The following is a 20,446-nucleotide window of genomic DNA, read 5'->3' on the forward strand; positions in this document are numbered from 1 at the left end:
AAAAAAAAAAAAAAAAAAAACAGTCATGGGAAAAGTGAGTCCCCAGAGTATCCATGGTCCCTGATGACTGTCACTCCCTAACACAGGTGGGAGATAGACCATGTTTGTAATTTGAGAACATGACAAAGTTCAGATACAAATATAAACATGACACCCATCTAGGAAGACTTATCAAAAATCACAAGGCCCAGATAACTGCTTTTTAATTGCTGGGAGTATGAGAGAATCTTACGATGCAAGAACAAAACAGTTTTAATAGCATCACTCATGTATTGAATAGGTCTTATGATAGAGTCTCAAACCTGATAGAAAGAGTACAAGACTTCATTTCCTTGCCTTCTGAAATGATAGTCACCTCCAGCTTCCTGTCATTTAAAAAATACGATAGTTGGATGTTGTCGAGCGTTATTGATCAATTTTCTTTGTGCTCGCTCAAGTTTCTGCCTTAGATGACCAATCTAAAGCCTTGCCTCTGTGGGTTTTCTTGTGTGGTTATTGGTGATACATTTCTTTTTGTAATACTGACAGCGGTGAGTGCAGTGACAAAGACACCAATTTAAAGCAAATGCAGTAATGAGAGCAACCATGGTTTCAGTGTTTTCTAGTCATCCAGAAATCCTCACTTAACAAGTTCACGATACTCTCTGTGTAAAAGTTTTAATCAAATGTTCCTTGCCAAGACCAGTGCAGAGAGTCCTTTTGGTTACGATTTCAAGGATGTGTCTCAGACAATCTTTCATTGCAGTAGTTAACATTCATGTCTTAGCAGTGATTCCCAAAGTGAGACAGAATAAATTATTTTGCTAACATCCAAAATTTTAAGAATTGCCTTGGGTTCTTTGACACCCTCCCTATAATCTCCTTGGAATGGATGATGATTCACTTATACTCCACCAAAAGTTTTTTCTTGTGTTTTTCTAGTGCTGGAGTTGATTCAGAAACACCAATGTTTAGTTTTATTTTTTTTTCTTTACTGGAATGTGGCAAGAACATTTGAAATTAGTTTATTAGTAGTGATTCTGCGAAACCATTTGCTTGAGTTGGTATACTTGTCTTTCTGTGACTGAGCCCATAATATTCAGAAAGCTAGCCCTGCTTCAGCGAGGCTGGCTGCAGTCCCAGACCTTCATTGGAGGTTCCTAGCCATCAGGAGGGAGGCGTGAAGGTCTTTCACTGTGTGATTAGCTGCTTCAGCAAGATGAGGAGCTGTGATTCTTGCCAGAGACTCCTTGCTGACATGTGGACAATGAGCTAAGGGCTTTGTCTACCTACTCCCAATTTACCTGTCAAAACTTGGCTGACCCTCCTAAGAGGCATGATGTAATAGAAGTGACTTTTGTGGGGCTATCCCTAGAGAAAGAGAACAGGGAGATGATTGTGTTTGCCAAGTGGGACAGCTGCAGCAGAATAGTATCCAACACTGTGAGGCTGACCTGAAAAAAAAGCCTAAAAGAGTGCGACACTGCGAAGTCACAGTGTAGGTAATAAAAAGGAATAAAGAACTACTTCCCCCAACCATTATCCAGGGACTATAGATTCAGGAGTCTGACATCACATAGGTTACTGCAGACACAGATGTGTGCCTGAATCCCTCATTAGACTACAGGGTGCATTAAAGTGGGCTATGGAAGCCCTATTTCTGTACCCTGATCCTAAGGTCTGACTTTTTTCTTCTGTTGGAGGGATAAATTCATATTCTTTTTGATATGCCAACTCAGCTGAATCTCTTTGTTAATCCAGAGCTTCATTTAATACAGTATGTAGTACTGTTCTTGGAACATCATGATGGATCAAGTTCTATGGGTCAAGCTTTCCAAAAGCCTGGAGAGATAAACTCTAACAGCCCCACATCCCACCCCACCCCCTACACATCAAATGGGATAATAGGGACCACTCCTTTTCAAGTGCAAAGGATCTTATTGCATCAACTAACTCTGAAAAATATAAAAATACAAAAGAATGAGTCCTCTACAGATTTATTCCATGTCAGGAATTCCGTAAAGATTGATGTGAATGCCATACAGATCAGCCTTCGTGAGTTAAAGCTCATATTTCTAGTCTGTGTTATGCTGAGCTTCCATGCCCACCACCCTGGTAATGTGTTCACTGCATCAGAATTAGGTTGGCCAGTCCCAGAGAGTAGGGGCTGTCAGCTGGCTCACTATCTCCATCTATTTTGTGTTTGGTGTCTTTCCATACTAGATACTACTTAGTGAGCATAAATGTAGGTTTCAAAGGGCTTTGTACCTTTGATCGCTTCAGTAAGTCCATCAACTTAGTTCCTCCACAGTCCTCTTTGTAGCCAATATTCTAATCGTCCCTGCTCCATAGACTAGCCAGTCAAGCTATGCTCCAATTCTTTGAAGCAGACAATGGTCCCATTTGAGGTTATTATTTTTATGCAAATTGGATGAAAAGGTGTCTTTTAGGAGGATGTTTTTCCTAAGAGCTCTGGATTTTGGCTCATGCTCAGCAGCCCCTTTGTTAACCAATACCCCATGCTGAATGTATCATCTGTGGAGGGAGCTTTGCTTTTCATCTCCTGCACTGATTAGTCAAAAGGAAACCCAATGGGACATGGGTCTACTCTGAAGAAGGAGCCACAGTGACAGATGGCATAGAGGCCATGTACATACTAACGTTATGTAGTCTGAATGGCACCCCACCTTCAGCATGTCATTTCTAACTTACGTGGATTCCCAGTTGGACAGTTGGACATTTGACTTGTTGGCTTTGATGATGGGCATCTTTGATAACATTCGCCTTGTGTCCTCTAGTCAGACTCTATGTCTACTTGACCTGGTATACAGAACTATTATAGACTCAGGCCATTGTTAACTGGTGTTAAAGCTGACCAGTGAGTCGAAGCTATCCAGAGAGTGCTTTTTCATGCCAGGTTTGCTACACACTCAATGGAAGGGTTTTCCCCACAATGTGTAGCTCCAGTGAATGCCTTTATTCTTCAGCCAGTAGGGATGCTTGCATTCCTTTCTGAAGATTAGAATCCCTCCTTGATCAAGGTGCATCTCAAATGTGATGCTCTTTGACACCATTTAGTAAAGGTGGCATACATAATTTTATTCACAGGTATAATATGTGCCATTGTCTGTCCCGCTGGACTAGAAGAGTACAGACATTGGACTTGTCATTCACCCAAGACAGAATGACCAGCCCTTTGTTTCGGATCTGTGTGTCCATATCATCCAGACACCTGAACCACTTTTAAAAAAAAATCACCTCCACAGTTTCTCTTCTTACTATTTTTACTTTGATCTCTTTTGTTCTGGAGCACAACTCGTTTACTAAAATCTCCAATGTGCTTGCCACGTCTTAGTCACTTGTTTCAGCATACAGTGATTATTCACTGATAGAGTGACTAAGATGATATTAGTGGACTGTTCATATATGTTCAGGATATATCAAAACACCAGGCAAGAGAGTTGGCCTAGTCCTGATCTGTATTGGGCATTCATGGTGATTCCTTTCCCAAAAGATTATAAAATAAGCCTGATCCTCCCATATCATAAGGATGAAAAGTAACCCATCAACCTGCACAGTGGTAAGTTACTGCTTGCTGAACATGGTGAAATCCAAGCTCGTGTTCAGTCCCCTCCTACTTCAGCACCCACAGCTCTTGTTTTATAAACTGTACCCTGTCTCCTGCCATCCTGGTTTTTTTTTTCACCTTCTTACTATATAGCCTAATACTTTTTGTCTGTTACAAATCTGAGCAGTCTGCTGTCTTTCTGACCCACTCATTTATTCCAGCAATGTCATTTAACCATTTGGTCTATATCATTGATATTTCTCCTATGTTTGTAAAGCATTAGAACATTGCCTCTGCCAACATATTCCCTGCTTTGTCAATCTTGGTTTAGTTCACTCAATAATATTTTAAGTTTTTTTTTCTTATAAGGTATACCACTATTTCTCCAGGAGCCGTGATAATAGCCCATGGCCAACTTGTTAAAGGATGCTTTGTGTCTGGATTCTCATCCTATAGTTACTTCTTTAGAAGTAGGGTCATAATTGCAAGAGTTTTTCACTGGCTTCCCCTGAAAACAGAATCATAATGGAGAACATGTTGTCTCTGTGACTGTCAGTCTGTCTGAAACCAGTGTTTCACTGTATAACCTAGGTTGGTCTCACATTCATAACCCTCACACCATCTCCCTCTAAGGAAGAAGAACAGAGTTGCAACATCTTGCCTAGCTCTCAAAGATGGAGACTTGTGCAGAACCAATAATTGCTGGTGGGAAAGAGTGTTGAGAACACACAGGAGTTGAATTTGGCAGGTAATACAGCAGGAATTACAATCAACCCGGTAGATAGTGGTGGTCTTGAAATAGACATTCAGGGTGATCAGCCCCAAGGAGAAAAGAAAGACATTTTATACAGCTGAGAGTCTCTGTCATTGGAGTAGAATGGTAATGTCCTGAAGTGAAATTATGCTGGATGGGAATGGCGTCCCTGCAGGGGCTAAGCACAGTACACACAGGGCACTGTTGACAGGAACAGGATCAGTGTAGACACTGGAAACTTTGGTGTGATAGTCTCACACATGACTTTAAGTGATTCTGTAGAGTTGATAAATCTACCTCATACCAAAATTTTATCATCAAATGCCTACAGACTAGAGACTGATTGACTGCGTCCCCATAGCAGAAAGTCAGACGAACAGTGAGCAGTGAATATTTTCAGCTACAATTGTGTATAGTCAAAGCTATTGTCAGATCAGAGGCCTCAAGTTATCCTCTTATCCTAAATGGCTTACCTCTTTTTCAAAAGATCTTCTTTTCTAGTTACTGGACTCAATTGTTGTCTAAAATTTGCATTGCATGTCCCATTTATAAAGATACTGTGTATCTTGTATTTACAAATTGAGATACAAATTTTAATAAGTCAACTATTATTTAAGGGAAATGTTTAAGGAAACATTTACCAAAGGGAAAAAATAGCTCATTACCCTTGATTGTTCTTCCAAGAATATGAACAGATGCTTTGCAAATGTTTTGATTACCAAATACACATAAGAAAGGTCTGGTGAAGGTCTGATGTATGAAGCTCATGATCTTCATGAAGGGACCCCTTGTCAATTCAATGCCCATTTCAAATTAAATAACTTATCATTTGTAACTTATGAGATTTGTTATAAAAGATGGGGGTTAATTAATTTAATTTACATTGAGACAAAATGCTTTTTAAGTCATCTATCTTTATGTGTATACACATATATGCTTGTTTGGTGAGGATAACCCAGGGCATAATGCTGAGAAGGGCAACAGAAACTCAAGCCCTCTTGGAGACAGTCTCTCGATGGTCTCATGATCATCAATTAGGCGAAGCTGACTGGTCAGGAAGCTCCAGGAACCCTCTGTCTCTGCTTGACTAGTTTGTGAAGTCATTGCATGTAAAGACCAACATGCCTTGGTTTATGTCATAGATTTGAGATCTAGTTTAGGTCCTTGCATTCGCAAAACAAATACTTTGCTAACTATACTATCCAGGAGCCTTTTAAACCATTTCTTTGAATATAAAACTAAAATTTAAGGCCAGGCGATATCAGAGTTGAAGAGTGCATGCTCTTCTTCTACAGGAACCAAGTTCAGTTCCTAGAACCCACATCAGACAGTAAGTTCAGTTTTATGGAATTAAACCCCATCTGGCCTCTGTAGGTTCCTGCAGACATGTGGAAGACACTCAGAAGTTCACAATACACATGAATATATACAAATAAATTTTAAACTGAGTGAGGTGGCTTTAATTCCAGCACTCAGGAGGCAGAGGCTGGTAGATCCTTGAGTTTGAAGGCAGCCTGCTTTACACAGTGAGTTCCAGGACAGCTGTAGAAAACCTGTTATAGAAAACCTGAATTATTATCAATAATTATTATATTAATAATATTAAATCTCAAAAAATGAAACACAAACTGAAATTCATATAAGTTTATATAGATGATTTTGCACAGGTTAACTATTTACCTATAAGATCCATAATTCTCCCACTCATGAGCACCTGTGGATAAGAACCTATCTGAAAACTATATTTAATCCATTATGTATCTAGCACTTCAGCTCTGTCCCCTTTTCAAGCACTGATCAAGCTTCATTTGTAAAACACGAACCAAGTGTAACTGTCATTTCTGAGAAAAATGCATGGAATTATAGGCTTATATTCCATTAGCGTAAATACTTTAATTCCAGTATTTGGCATAATTCTGCAGTTCCGAATTTACAATGAGGACAAAACCACTTTTTATCAATGGATTTTTTTTTTTTTTTTTTTACAATCTGCAGAAGGGGTTGCATTTAAATGTAAAATCAATTTTAGTATGCTTAAGAAACATAATTTATTTTTGGACATATGGAAATTTTAAAATGATTAAATGAACTGCTTCAACACAGAAGAATAACAATTGTGAGGCTGGAAAGATGGCTCAGCAGTTAAGAGCACTGACTGTTCTTCCAGAGGTCCTGAGTTCAAATCTCAGCAACATCATGGTGGCTCACAACCATCTGTAATGAGATTTGACGCCCTCTTCTGGTGTGTCTGAAGATAGCTACAGTGTACTTACATAAATCAATCAATCAATCAATCAATCAATCTTTAAAAAAAGAATAACAATTGTTTAAACATTGGCCAGTTAGAGAGTAGAGTCCACCCCCTTTCTCTCTCTCACGCACACACATGCATACAATCATTATACTGAAGCCAGACATTATTTAAATGTGTTGATGAATTTTTAAGTTATATAATTGCTCTCATGTGAAAATAATAATATATTAGGTGACTAAACTATTATAGGAAATAATATGCCAGAATTTTTTTACGAAACTTTAATTTTATGCAATATGATGCTCTTCTGTATACACAGACTACAGCCTGTAATTTTGGTAACACATTTTCTTGGAAATTTCAAGACAGGGTTTCTCTGTGTAGCCTTGGCTGTCCTGGAACTCACTCTGTAGAACAGGCTGGCCTTGAACTCAGAAATCCGCCTACCTCTGCCTCCCAAGTGCTGGGATTAAAGGCGGAAATTTTTGTTATTGAAAATGATAGCCTGTGCTAAAATTTGGTTATGTCCAGTGCAGCAGTATGGATTTTTCAAGACAAGAGGGATTCTAGATCTATATACTTACTTGGGGTTTGTTTAAAAATAATGCTTCATAGCACTAATGAGTGTTAGGAAAGTAAAAGAAGTCAAAATAAAATATATGTGTTGGGGGGCATTTATCCTTGACTGTGCATATGGTGATGGTGCAAAACTTTGCACAGACATAAATGATACAAAACAATTGAAATACATAGTCCATAGAGATAGATAATTTTAAGTATTGCCACCTGGACCATTTCTCTCTCTCTCTCCTTCTCTCTCTCTCTCCCTCTCTCTCTCTCTCTCTCTTTCTCTCCATATGTATATATGTACCTTTATGTTTTTCTCCTTCCCTCTCTCTTCTCTCTCTAACCATCTATCTATCCATCTATCCATCTATCTATCTATCTATCTATCTATCTATCTATCTATCTATCTATTTATGTAAAGTACCTTTATGTTACATTTGCTACCCAAGAGAAGGAAGATCCTGCTAAAACCCCCTTTCATTTGTAGCTTCTTGTGGCTCGTTTAACATTCCTGGTTCACAGTTTCACTTAAATAGAATTTAATATCAGAATTTACAACACTGGTGACACACCTCTTGCTTTCACGTTATAGAAAACTCTGGCTTCTGTAATTCCCATGATTGGTGAAGACATCAGTATGGATATATATATATATATATATATATATATATATATATATATATATATATTCAAACTTGCCATGTGAATATGCTTGACACATTTGAAATCAGTATGGTGTCTTGGTCAATATCAGTTCCTGAGGGCTTGTACTTTTGGGTCCAGGGCTGGCTTAAGGAAGCAGTACAAAACTGCTGTATCTATCACCATTTTATATCTACTGCCTATTTTTCATAGGCAGTCACTTATAACAGGGTAGAACTGACTATAAGAAATCACACAACTGTTTCCTCTCTTAATTGGGGCTTCTCTGCTTAATATGACAGGGAGATAACATATAATTTGAAAACTGTGATCTTGAGAATGGGCAAATGAGTTGTGCTGTCTTTAAAGAATCTATCAAAGCAAGGAATATTTTTTAAAAGGTGTTGAAACAGCTGAAACCCAGCTTTATATTCCCCTCCCACTGTGGCTAGAAAAACTACCAGTACATTAACCTGAATCCAAAATGCACACCTTCAAGTGTGGCAGTTGATCGAGACAGCAGTTGATATTACATGTGTTGTGAATATTCATAGGAAGCTTCTAATCTACAAAGTAAGAAATATTTTTAAACTCATGTCAATGTATTCTCTTAACATTCTGCTCCATTTTTAAAAGAATTTATGACACAGGGATGTTACTGCACAGTCTTCCATACATGACAAGTAAGACTAAAGTCAAAATCTGAGACTTTTAAGTCTCAGTGAGGCCATATAAATAGTCCTGGGACAGGATCCCTTCAGTATTAGTAAGCTTATTCGTTTTAGTCTGAAATTACATAGGTACCATTCAATTTCACTGGGATTTCTAGAAAACCTTTCAGGTTAATAGACAGTTCGTGTCACTGGGATGTCAGTAGCAGGTTCACATCTGAATTTTTCACAGGTCTTCCACTTACCTTGCATTGTGGCACCCACCCTGGCAAGTGCACTTCAGACGTCTCTCTCATCTTTATATGAACCCGGGGCTTTGAATATATATTATTTACTGGTGCATATCCTGCCCTTTAAAAAAAGTCAGAGTGAGATTTCCAGATAAGTCTGCTGGACTTTACACTCACAGACTTCCATTGCCATTTATAGATAACTTCACTTGCAGCAGAAAATGGCTTTTCAAAAGACTTAACCCTTAAAAAAAAAAAAAAAAAAGAACAAGGAGCAAAATATTCTTCATCCTTGAGACAGAGAAATGTGTGATTAGTAGTGGCCAGCTAGCAATTTGTGAATTATAAAAAGTAATTAAATCTGAATGGCTTACCAATCCCAAGCCCCAAAGGCTCAGAGGTCATTAGCATACAGGGCAAATAAATGTATAATTTGAGACTGAAATGGAATCATTAAGTTTTCATACTATTAGGAGATTATACCTTCTGACTCTCAGAATGTGGAAGGTTTGTCGTCCACAGAGTACAAAGCAGACATGGAAATCACAGTGGAAGGAGAAGAAATGAAAAAAAACCTGGGGTGCTTTCTGAAACATCCACTGTGACAATGAAAGCCCCACCCTCTCTTTCCACTGAGTTCTCAGGATGATGGCAGCTAGACTTGTATGCCACAGGAGGATGGCACGAACAGCCAAGTAAGGCAATATTACAGGGATATTTCTACGTATGTAATATCTCTAAATTGTTCATCTGAAGAAAACCTTAAGGGAGCGCATGTGGAAGTTCCCTCCAAAGCAGACACCACCACCAAACAAACAAACAAACAAACAAACAACAACAACAGCAACAAGTCAACCATGGACATAGGAGTTCTCCCCAGCTCTTAACACACCCTAAAGTAAATAAGATGAGAGAAGTGAGGGTTAGCTAATTTCTGATTAAAGGGCTCAAAAAATGCTAGGGTGGAATATTAAAGAGGGTAACTAAAGCAGAGAGAGAAAAATTTAAAATCTAGGTGTATCCTTAGGGGAAAATAAAATACATCTACTCAGTAGAAATACAACTATTACTCTTCTTTCTTTCTCTGTCTCTGTCTCTCCTCCCCCCTCCTCTCTGTCTCTCTCTCTGTCTCTCTCTCTCTCTCTCTCTCTCTCTCTCTCTCTTACACACACACACACACACACACACACTATGGTCGTATAAATTAAAATTTTAGAGTGTAAATGAAGATCTAAATGAACAGAATTGGTTGACGAAATGAAACTGAGGAAAGATAGATAAGCAGTAACTAGACCAATGAATAGCCAAAAACTTGATTCAAAGAAATCAGGAACTGGAGATCAGGACTCCAAGCTTCCATTCAGACAATGTCTTCCTGGTTCCTTGCCTTGTGTCTCACCCAAAGGTTACAAGGCTACTCTTGGATCTAAACATTACTGAATCAGAGAGGGGACACCATCAAGAAATATTACTCAGCCTTTTCATGCAGAGTCAGATTGGTCTGGAAGACTTCTGTGTCTTTTACTAGCCTTTGAGGAAGTATGTAATGAGACCTTTCTACCCTCATCCAGACTTGCAAAGGGGAATCTCAGAAGGCTGCTTGGGCTGCTTTTCAGGCTCCCACAACAGACGTGTCTGGAACAGTTGCCATATGCTATCTCACAGTAATTTTAATAAAGCCACCCTTCATCATTATTTATGTTTTAGGTTGAGAAAATAAAACAAATTATGATGTTCCTTCAAGATGCTCTATCTGCTCTCAGCTGCCAATTTTCCAAGGAGTAGCGTCACCACTTCTGTGCTGGGTGTTTCTATCTGTCTGTCTGTCTATCTATCTATCTATCTATCTATCTATCTATCTATCTATCTATCTAATATCTATCATCTCTATATATGTATCATATCTATCTATCTATCTATAATCTTTCATCTATGTATTATCTATCATCTATTTGTCCTTATCTATCATCTATCTACTTACCTATCATCTATCAATGTATCTATCAATCAATAATTTATCTACCTATCATCTATCTATGAACTATGATCTATATATTATCTATCCGATATCTATCCTATATCTATCTATCTATCTATCTATCTATCTATCTATCTATCATCTATCTATCTATCTCTATAAACAGAATCCCTGATGATACCTGTCATTTTATCCCTTCTATTATGACTCTTTTGTGATCTGAAAGTCCAGTTTACAAACTGTAGCAAGGATTGATACAGCACAAAGGTGACCTTTTTGCTTTCTTCCTGCCATATGTATACTATTGATGTGATATTCTAAAGTTCCATGGCACAGGTTCTTCAAAGAACATATGTCAAGGCTCCTTCCCTTAGTACAGTTTGAGTAAGTTTATTCCTGTCAAACATAAATGTATCAAGGATAATTAAATGGCCCTTCAATCCCTTCTAAGAGTATGTTATATCATAAAGATGTTTTCAAACTAGTGCTTCTCAACAAGTGATGCTTTTCACTTTCCCTGTAAAAGCATTTGCCAAAATACTTGGGAACACTTGGATGGTAATAATGGAACCTGTAACGGGATCAAAGTGCTTATCAACTGTGACAAAGAATTGTTCAAAAATACCATTCTAATAAAATGGCAAACTCTACTCTAGGGGAAGAGGTCTACTCTCATAAGAACACTTGTCAATGGGGAAGGTAGAATAGGCTGGGGACTCTTGGAACTGATTCTCAGAAAGAGAGAAAACAGTTTATATGAAGTTACTTGATGCTTTTACGGTGGTCTTGCTTTATAATTCTGATCATGTATGTATACATATACATCATATACACATGCAATGCATATATGTATAAATATGCGTATATGTATAAATATGCTCATACATATATATGTATAAATATGCATATACATATATGTGCATATATGTAACTGTAGTTCCAAGTACCTAGAGCCAACTTCTGGCCCTAAGGGAACTCCACATACACACACGGTGCATATATATTCATGCAGGCAAACAGTCATACATATAAAATTAAAATAAACGTTATATTTAAACTGAAATTGCTCATCTACTAATCCTTACATATACGATTAAATTTCTCATCCATGTGGTTCTGTTCATTAATCTCCCTGTATTTGTTCTTGATGTAGACAATGTGCAGAAATTGTGTGCTTTGATTACTGCAGTCGTCAGTGTCTATTAAATGATTTAGACAGTCACTGAGAATAAATCACTATGAGCAGAGATACTCCCTCAGCACTATATAAAATCTAAAATGTTTTAATTATCCTTTTAATCCAGCAATTCGCTTTATTTGTGGTCTATCTCTGTTAATTATTTTATCGTTTTAACGAAATAGATCATTTTACTTTTGATCTATTTTGATCTAATTAAATCTTTGTTACTTTTAACTCAATCGATCATTTTCATTTGGGGTGTATCTTTGCTTTTCTTCTTCTTGTTAATAGTGTTGTGCTAGGGGAGGGAACCTTGGTTCTCGGGCACACCGGGAAGCCAGTTTGAGCATCATTACTGTTTCCCCAGCACAGATGGAAACAATTCTCTTTATACTATGCAAATTTCAATAACTTGTATCACCATGCTAGGCTTGCCACCCACTTACACCAACCCCTACGTTTATGTTTGCAGTTGGTTGCCATTAAGCCTTGAGAGATGCCATTTAAATGTCTAGATATATGTTCAACACCTGTTTACAACTCATATGACAGAACAGAATAAGTCCAGGACCAGTCAGTGTGGTAAGCCCCCATAAAGTCCTGTTGGAATCAAGGGCTATGTAGCAATTTCCTCCAAGATAAAACCATCCATCTTGGAGGGAGATTACTAAGTCACAGAGTATTTTAAAGGTAATGAAACTCCATCCTGCAAAGGAGCTCTTTAATCTCCAGAAGTAAACAAATCAAAGACTTAAGGAAGTGCCTGGACAGAAGAGATGTACTAATTCCCTCTTTCTCCAAGTATTTACAGGCAGCTAGATAACCCTAGATTGGGAACCGATTTCAGGCCAGACAATCTATAAGTACGTCACCAAACCTTAACGTGATGAGTGAGTGAGTTCCTTGGGGTTACTTGCAGTAATAGGAGGGTCTACTTTCAAGAGCAGAAATGGCTCAAAGACAGCTGTCCCACCAAAATCCCACCTATGCCTGAGTGATGGCTCGTGCGAGCTGGAAACCTGAAGCATGTCTCACACCACGCAAGCAGCTCCACCCATTGGAGACAGTCTCTTTCAGGCAAAGGGTCTGCCTTGCGTCTTGTTGATCTGCGTTTTCCAGGCAAGTCGGTTAGTAAGCAGCTCAGCTTCATGCTTGCCTGATAGCGTCTCCCAGCAGTCCTTGCTGCTTGGGAGCACTTGCGGGAGGAGGGGCTTAGTAAATCTGCTCACTCCAGGAGCTCCTTAAGACTTTTATTTGTTTACTTCCTGAGATTAAAGAGCTTCTTTGCAGATGGAGTTTCACTCGCTTTATAAACACTCTCTGTGTCTATTATTAATAATCTCCCTCCAAGATGGATGGTTTTTTTTATCTTGGAGGCAGTTGCTACATAACCCTTGATTCCAACAGGACTTTACAGTGGCTTACCACACTGACTGGATCCGGACTCATTCTGTCCTTCCTATGAGGTGTAAACAATTCCTGAACAAATTTAAACAAACAACTAAATAGACAAGCATCATGGTTGCAAGAGCTGTATACTGCTGAAACTCTGCTTTTGCGATGCCAGAATTAACAGTTGGAGAACACGGCAGAAATACGTTGTCTTCTTAATCCTTGTGAAACCTAATCTTGCTTCTTTCTTTGACTACAGATGGAATTAACAAAAACCCGCAAATGAAGGGACACACCATGTGGGATTTTTGCTTAGCTTGAAGTGTGAATATCTACTTGTGCTCCAAATCTTTGAGGTGGGAAGATCTACCTGCAATCTGGGCCATGCCACGTAATTGCATCCCCTCTAAAGGACATGCAAGAAGGAAGCTTTCTCTCTCTCACCTCACTAGGGCCTACTTCTTCAGGCTTCTGGAATATAGTGAAGACGAGCTGAGACATCCAGCCTTGTGGACTGAACAACTACTGGATTTTTGGACCTTTCCTTCATAGGAAGCCATTGTTGGATTAGCCAGATCACAACCTGTAATTCATTCTAATTAGCCCACTTACTGTGTATGTAGAAGAGATTCGTTCATTCTAGTTCTGTTACTTTAGAATCCTCTGACGAATACAGGTCCCACAGAGACCATTGTAGCTTTAATTTTTTTAAATCCTATTTTTAACGATGGTTTTAAAATGCTTTAACCTCCCTTGCAGCCCACCACCCATGAGGTGTGTCAACCATCTTTGGTCTCGCAGGCAACCTTTAATTAGGTCCTCCTGCAGGAGATGCCTTTTATGGCTGGGTGCCACCCGCTACCACATTCCTCGAGTTTCCATAGAGGTGGCTGCCTCCGTTCCTTCTACAACAAAGAACTTGGTTCAATTCTGAAATAAAGCACAAGGCCAAACCCAGAAATGGACTCTACTGAGCTAAGGATAAGGAGAAGCTGTGAGGAGATGCTGTGTGAGAGGGGAGGCTGCCTCTGGAAACTCACTGGCTTGATCTCAATGGAAAGTAAACCTTCCATGCATAATTCTGCAAGTAGCTCTGTTCATGAGAGAAAAAAATAATACTTTCTTGCTTCCCCATCTTCCACAGATTGAATATGGGAACCCTATCGTCCTCAATGGTCCCTCCAAGAAATGGTCCTGGGACTTCAAATGACACTCTTCTTTGGAGTTGGTAGCAGGATGATTTTTTTTTTATTTAAGAGGTATGCAGCTCAGTGGAATGTAAAACAAATTTCAATTACAACTTCTTTTAAACTGAATACTCTAGTATAAAGAATGGCAGGAGAGTCAGCGGTGTGATCTTCAGTGAGGGAACTTATCTGTAATAGAGAGAGGTTGCCTGGCAAGCTTTAGAGCACAGCCCAAACAGGTTACGCTGACTATGCGCTCACTCGTATAACTACACGTCCCTAACAAAAAGAAACTATCCAGTGGGCATGCGGACATTAGAGAAGATACACTCAGCTCATGGTTCACTAACTTAACATATTTTTTTCCTCAGTCTCAGCCTTTCACGATATCAAGATGTGACAAGTTGAGATTTACCCTCTGAGTGACGATAAAAATTAAAAGATTGGATCTAGTCCTTTTTGGTTGAGGTCATATAAAGAATTATAATAGGGCCACATAGAACATTCCAGGTCATCAGAAAAACTTCTGGAACTAGGAAAGGTATTTTTCCATCATAAAAGTACAGTAGATTACATCTCTATAATCTTGAACTTTTGGCAGGTGGGATAGAATGAAATAACAGTCATCAACCCAGAGACTAACTTATAAATAAAAGCAATACATTTGTAAGGTCCTAAGTGTACTGTCTCTAATCTTTTTACTGTCAGAAGTACACAGAAAAAAATTACACAAAAGATGCATTTTGCAATAATTTCTAAAGTAATGGATACAAACGAAAGTGTATCGAAGAGTCACTTCCAATGATGAGACTCAAGAGCTCTGATAACAGATGAGAGTAGAGAAGTCAGAATTCAAGCAAAACTTCATGTTTCCTTGTGGGTTCCTGTAGGCTGACAGTAGTCATGTATTGTCTGTTTTCTGATGTGTCCAATGTCATGTTGTCATATTCTTTCTTTATTACCATCTAGTTAGAAACTATCATTAAGTGTAGGGGCCATAAGTTTCTACCATAGATGCAACCAAGCCTCCTTGTTCAAAAAGCAAAATCCATCAGTACACTGATTTCATGAAGGATGATGAACAGACACCAGCTAATGGGATGTCAGCAGATGTGATGAAACAGAGAATTTTAAAGGCATTTGTATACAAAACCGATTTTGTACTTTGGTCATGTCCATGTTGACACTAAGAAAAGATATATGTATGTATACATGTATATATACACACACATATATATATATACACACACATATACACACACACATACACACACACACACACACACACACACACACACACACATATATATATATACAGAGAGAGAGAGAACATGAAAGAATAAAAGATCCACTGGGCACACCTGATTTGCCCAAATATGCCATCTGTGTCCATTCTAGACCAGCTGACCACCAGCCAAACTCCTAAGAGGAGAGCGGTAAACAAGCATCAGACTACAAGTGTGATAATGCACCAGAAAGCCCAATGAAGCCCTGTGCTAATCCCCACAGAATTCAGGAACCAAATGAAGACAATTTCATGGCACTAATATTAGGAGTTATTTGTCAAGCACAGGCGAATCTACTTTAATGTTGTTAATCATTATTGTGTCTACAAAGAGGCCAGGCTGATTGAGAATGGATGGCCCTGACTGCAGAGGGGTCAGAGGAGTCAGAGGGGGCCAGTGGGGGGGGGGACTGTGTTGCACATCCATATGACAAAGTAGAAAAGGATCACCACCAATTTAATTCACTTGGAATTTAACACTGGCACATGTTATTGAATGGGGGAATGGGATGGATTTTCATTTCATGGAGATACAGCTGAGGCTTGAGAGACTAAATAGCCTAGTGATAACAAATTGCCATCAGTAAGAAAAGGGACCAGAGTTATGTGACCCAGAAGTCTATACTTTAATCTGTATGTGACGCCTATTTAGCATGAGAAATATTTATTTCCCTCCAATGACACTGAGTAGTTTATGACTTTTTTTGAAGGGAAAAGCCACATGTTACCTTCTTGCCATACAACACATTATAAGAGTCTGGCATGCCAGAAAACAAATGTCATAGTTACTTGATTTTATTCATACAGAGTCATAAGGCCAATTGGACTTTAAGGTCCCTGAACCAACTTAAAACTAATATTGCACAGAGTGGGCCAGAGAGATGGCTCAGTGGTTAACAGCACTGACTGCTCTTCCAGAGGCCCTGAGTTCAATTCCTCCAGGCATGGTGACTCATGTCTGTAATCCCAGTGGCTGGCAGGTTGAGTTTAGGAGGGCCAGTGTGAAGTCCCAGATCAGCCTGAGTTACACAGTGAGCTTCCACATCAATCTGGGATAGAGTGAGATTCTATCTGGAAAAAAAAGGAAAAAATATTGCACAGAGAACTAAGATCAGAAGAAAGTTTAAAAGTAAGGGGGGAAAAAGTAAGGGAAAAAATAAAGAAGGGGAGTTGGAAGGTCAGAACCACAATCAAATGCAAAACAAAATTGCCTGGGTAATGTGTTTATATGTCTCAAAATTAACAGACATGCTCAAGTAATGCTTTGTTTATCCTATTTACCATTTCCCTACACACACAAATAAAGACAGAAACATATACTGTTCTGAGAACTAATGTTCACACAGGCACATATGCATACACACATACACACACATACAGACATATATACATCCACACATATACACATACACTCACACACATACACTCACACATACACACACACATATATACATACACTCACACACATATAGACACACACACATACACATAGGCACACAAACACACACACATATACAACACATACGCACACATACACACACACACATATATATATACATACACACATATACACATACACTCACACACATGCACACATATATACATATACTCATACACATACACACATATATACATACACTCACACATACACACAGATATACATATACTCACACACATGCACACACATATATATGTGTATATACATACACACATATACACATACACTCACACATACACACATATACACATACACTCACACACACATATATGTATACACTCACACACATATAGACACACACACATACACATGTGCACACATGCACACACATACACACATATACACTCACACACACACACATATATATACATGCATACACACATATACACATACACTCACATACATACACACACACACACACACACACACACACACACACACACACTGGTCTAAAGAATATCAGCCTAGCCTCATCTTGGAGAGAAAGAACAAAGCTACCACTTAGATTACTGAATGCGGAAACTACAGTTAAACAGAGTATGTTTAGGGAAATCATTTCCCATTACAGTAAAGAACTTGAAAGCATTTTTATTCATAATCTAAACGTCAGTATCTGTTAGGGAAATTTGTAACACAGCATTAAAATTTGACGTCTTTTTTCATATCACTGGAAAAGATGCTTAGCAAAACACGCCTTTGTTTTTAATGAGTTTAATATTACATGTCTGGCAGACAACAAAAGAAATCAGAAGCACAGCAGTCTCCAGGGTGTCAGACATTTATACAAACCTAGATCTCTTTTTGTTTAACTTTGCTTTACTTCCCAACGCCCTGAAAATAGGCAGAAAGACAAACACGGTATATATTCACTTAAAAGTGGCTATTAGCTGTTAAGTAAATGATAATCAAGCTCCAACCAACAGTCCAAGAGAGGTTAGGTAAAGAGGGAGGTTCTAGGGGAGGGGGATGCATGTATCTTTCTAGGAAGGGAAAATACAATAGATTTTGCAGGAGGACTAGGGGCAGACCTGTGGGGACTGAGGTGGGAGGGATCAGGTAGGGGGAGAAAGAAGAGAGTGTGGGAAAAGACTGTTGGAATTGTAGATTATTTGGGGAGGCAATGTGGATACCTAGCACATTAGAAACTTCCTGGTATCTGTAAAAGTAACTGTGGCAAAATTTAGTAGTAGAGGATATGGAGTCTGAACTCATCATCTTTTGTAACTAGGCAAGGTTTCCAGGGATGAGCCACAGTTGCACTAAGTTGTGGTGTTGGCTGAGGGGCTCCCATGGAAATCCCTAAACAACCAAGGCTGATCCTAGGACAGAGGGTCCCTCTCCAATAACTGATAGCTGACAGCAGGGTCCCATTGCCAAAGACGGCATATATTCAGCTCATCGAACATAGACAGGTCAAGCTGGCTCCAAGCTAGCATGGAGCCTTCACCCCTACATTTTAGTACTCTAAAATGACCTGGACACTAACCCTACTACAAAACCGTGGACCTTTAATCTCTTACGACTGGGGCAATGGTGCCACAGAATATGTGGTGGGTGGCCAAGCAATGTCTGGTTTAACCTGAGGCCCAGATCACAAGAGGGAGACCATGCCCTACACCGCCTGACTGGTCAGGAACTGGAGGCTGGATAGGCCAGAGACCTATGATAGAACTAAACACAACTGGAAAAAAAAATCAATGGAATGATTTCTAATGATACTCTGCTATACTCATAGATTAGGGCTTTGTCCAATTATCATCAGAAAGGCTTTCCCCACTAGCAAATTGGAGTTGATTCAGAGACCCATAGTCAGACATTTTCCCAAGAGAGTCTAAACTGGAGTTCTCTAGAGGGTCTCTCCCTTAGGCCATGGGGGAACCCTGCAGAAAAAGGGAGGGAAAGACCTTCAGAGTCAGAAGAGATGGGGGACATTGGGAGATCATGGCCCACTAAACCATCTCAAGCGGGCTCATATGGGCTCACAGACACTGCAGAGACAGGCCTGGGGCCTTCAAGGGTCTGCACTGTGTCCTCTGTGTGTATGCTATTTCTCTTAGTGTTTTTGTGGGACTCCTAAGAGTGGGAGCAGGTGTATCACTTGACTCTTTTGCCTGTTCTTGGTACTCTTCTTCCTATTGGGTTGCCTAGTTCAGCCTGGATATGAGGGTTTTGCCTTACCTTATTGCATTTTATTTTGTCCCTTTTGACTGCCCTCTCTAAAGAGGAAATAGGGGAGGCAGGGTGGATCTTGGGGAAAGAGAAGGTGCCAGGGAGCTGGGAGGAGTAGAAGGAGTGGCAGCAGGTCAGGACTGTATGAGAGAAGAAGCTATTTTTAAATAAAAGGAAAAGAAAGAAAATAAGCCATCCCAAGTTCTTTTTCTTGGTTCTCCCCCAACCCTTATCTTGTTTCATTATTTGTTTAGGAAATGCCTTAGTAGTATCATTTTATACACCCTATTGAATATCTATTAAGACTTCTGTCTTGGGAGCCAGCAGGATAGTTCAGTGGGTAAAGGTACCCGGTGCCAAGTCAGAATACCTAAGTTCCTTCTGCAGGACTGTTGTGGTTAAAGGAGAGAACTGATTCTCTCAAGTCATCCTTTGATCTTTGCATCTATACCGTGGCACACATATGTCCACACACATATATACACACAAAATGAACCAACTATAATATTTATTGCTAGATGTCTTCTGTGAACTAGTACTTGGTTCCTGAGTAAAAGTTATGATATATAAAGTATATTTGGTGGCATTTTTTTCAGAACATGTTTGATGGACACATTCTATACTGTCTACTTTTGAATAACATCAGAAGAACAGAGGTGTATTAGTCAGCTTTCTGGAGGGAAGCTTATTTAGGTCAACATCAGAGGTCCCCAGGCCCGCATAGCTGGCTCCATTGTTTACGGCTAAGTCAGCACACAAGGACTCTCAGACAAGCAAATGCAAGCTGCTGTTATACCCTAATAGAATTTATTCATGTCTACTGAGACAGGCAGTGGCGGGGATCTTCACCATACAAGTATATGTGAAGCATGGCCATGATACTAATTGGAAGTTATTGAGTTTGCCCTTGGACCAAGAGTGGATATATTTTGCATGTAAGTCAATACTTCTTGAATTTCTTCCTCATCTAATGACAAAATCTTCATGTATTTATTGTAAGGCCATGGCATCAACTAAAATATGCCATTTAAAAGTTGTATTACTTTCTCAATGAATTCTATAAATATTGACAAATCACATTATTAAGTCCTA

Source organism: Mastomys coucha, unplaced genomic scaffold (genome assembly GCF_008632895.1).
Source record: "Mastomys coucha isolate ucsf_1 unplaced genomic scaffold, UCSF_Mcou_1 pScaffold3, whole genome shotgun sequence".
Taxonomy (NCBI): Eukaryota; Metazoa; Chordata; class Mammalia; order Rodentia; family Muridae; genus Mastomys; species Mastomys coucha.